Genomic DNA, 2500 nt, shown 5'->3' on the forward strand with positions numbered 1-2500 from the left:
CATGGTGGTGAGGGGCGGCGAGGACCGTGAAAGCTAGAGTTTTTCAGAGGCTGCCGGGAAAAAGGCCCCTCGGGTGGCGGGGTGCGAGGACCAGGCGCGTCATTCAATTCTCTTCCCTATCAACTTGGCTCCCGTTGGCGGGATTGGAGGCCTACTGTTTGTTACAGGGCTAAAATCGTCAGGGGAAGAGCTGACGAAACAATGCTGGTTTGGATGCAGGGGGTAGTGTTGGAATCGGCAGCGCGGACAAAATCGGCAAAGTCGACAAAAAAGACTGTTGGTCTGGACATCGGGGCAGCGGCAGCCATGCCGACAGGGGGGGAAATCGGCAGCACAGATTTGTGCAGCTGCAGGTTCGTCGGGGAAATCGGCAGCGCAGATTTTTCGATGAACATGGGCTGGAAGATGGACTGTCCAGGCCAGGCAGGGAAATTCGTCAAGGGGACACGCTGACGAAACAGCGCTGGTTCAGGCACGGCGGGCAGTGTTGGAATCGGCAGCGCCGACGAAATCGGCAAAGTCGGCAGAATCGGCAGCGGGTGCTGGCGATGAGTCTGGACGATTTATAGTCCAGGGCTTGATGGAAAAGACTGTTGGTCCAGACAATGGGGCAGTGGCAGCGCGGATTTGTGCAGCTGCAGGTTCGTCGGGGAAAATCGGCAGCGCAGATTTTTCGACGAACAGGGGCTGGGCGCTGGACTGGCCGGGCCAGGCAGGAAAATTCGTCAGGGGGGCACGCTGACGAAAACAGGGGCTGCGGAGTGGAAAATCGGCAGCGCAGATTTTTCGACGAACAGGGGCTGGACCGGCCGGGCCAGGCAGGAAAATTCGTCAGGGGGGCACGCTGACGAAAAGAGGGGCTGCCGCGTGGAAAATCGGCAGCGCAGATTTTTCGACGAACAGGGGCTGGACGCTGGACTGGGCCAGGCAGGAAAATTCGTCAGGGGGCACGCTGACGAAAAGAGGGGCTGCCGCGTGGAAAATCGGCAGCGCAGATTTTTCGACGAACATTCGTCAGGGGGGCACGCTGACGAAAAGAGGGGCTGCCGCGTGGAAAATCGGCAGCGCAGATTTTTCGACGAACATTCGTCAGGGGGGCACGCTGAGGAAAACAGGGGCTGCCGCGTGGAAAATCGGCAGCGCAGATTTTTCGACGAACAGGGGCTGGATGCTGGACCGGCCGGGCCAGGCAGGAAAATTCGTCAGGGGGGCACGCTGACGAAAAGAGGGGCTGCCGCGTGGAAAATCGGCAGCGCAGATTTTTCGACGAACAGGGGCTGGACTGGCCGGGCCAGGCAGGAAAATTCGTCAGGGGGGCACGCTGACGAAAAGAGGGGCTGCCGCGTGGAAAATCGGCAGCGCAGATTTTTCGACGAACAGGGGCTGGACGCTGGACTGGGCCAGGCAGGAAAATTCGTCAGGGGGGCACGCTGACGAAAACAGGGGCTGCCGCGTGGAATGGCAGCCTACACGCAGATGCGAATTCGGCAGCGCACGATGGCTTGAGCAGGTCATGGGTTCGACTTGGCGCGATCTGAAACCTGGACGAGGGACTGTCGACGCTGGACGAGCCAGCGCGGTGGCCTGTCGTGCCCCGTTCAGGGGGGGCCTGCCGCGGAGACAGCCCTCGCGGGCTCGACAGCGCAGGCCAGCGTCCCCGACGTCGCTGGCCGCGGCAGGCGAGCTGCCGGGGTTCCCGCATTCCTACAAGAAAACGTCGTGCTTTCCACATGAAACCAATCCAGTAAAATCAGCCATATTTTTATGAGGCTGCCCACTGAATTTGGGGTCATTCCGGGCCGGTTCCTAGTTTTGCGGATTTACTCGATTTCTAATGGTAGGAAAATTAAAACAAATACTTCCCGACCTCGAAAAATTCTGGGAAAATTAATGAAGGTGGATTGGATTTTTGCCAACCTCTGTGCAAAATTTCAGCTCAAAATACCAAGAAATGAATTTTTTAGAGGGGGGGTGACAGCTGGGACCTAGTAGTGTCTCCCCCTGCCAGAGCTGCAATGACACTTATTGCTCTTTAGGGAGCCACCAGGCCGGCGCCCCTCAAAGACCACACGCGCGCGCGCGCCCGCCCGCGCTGGGCGCTGGGGCGCTGGGGCCTGAGGGCCTGGGGCCCTTGGGGGCCCTTGGGCGCTTGGGCGCGCGCGCGCGGCCCCCGCAGCCATGCCGCGCTGCGCGACGCGCGGACAGCCCCTGCTGGCTTGCTCTCTCGCCCGCGGGGGGGCTGCCTTCGGGCCCTGGCCCCCCGCGCTCTGGCCTGCCCCCCGCGTGGGAGAGGCTAGGCGCTGCAGGGGCCAGCCCGACGTCGCTGGCCGCGGCAGGCGAGCCGCCGGGGTTCCCGCATTCCTACAACAAAACGTCGTGCTTTCCACATGAAATCAATCCAGTAAAATCAGCCATATTTTTATGAGGCTGCCCACTGAATTTGGGGTCATTCCGAGCCGGTTCCTATTTTTTCCGATTTCCTCGATTTTTAATGGTAGGA

The sequence above is a fragment of the Populus nigra genome, chromosome 2, assembly GCF_951802175.1.
Source record: "Populus nigra chromosome 2, ddPopNigr1.1, whole genome shotgun sequence".
In the NCBI taxonomy this organism is placed as follows: Eukaryota; Viridiplantae; Streptophyta; class Magnoliopsida; order Malpighiales; family Salicaceae; genus Populus; species Populus nigra.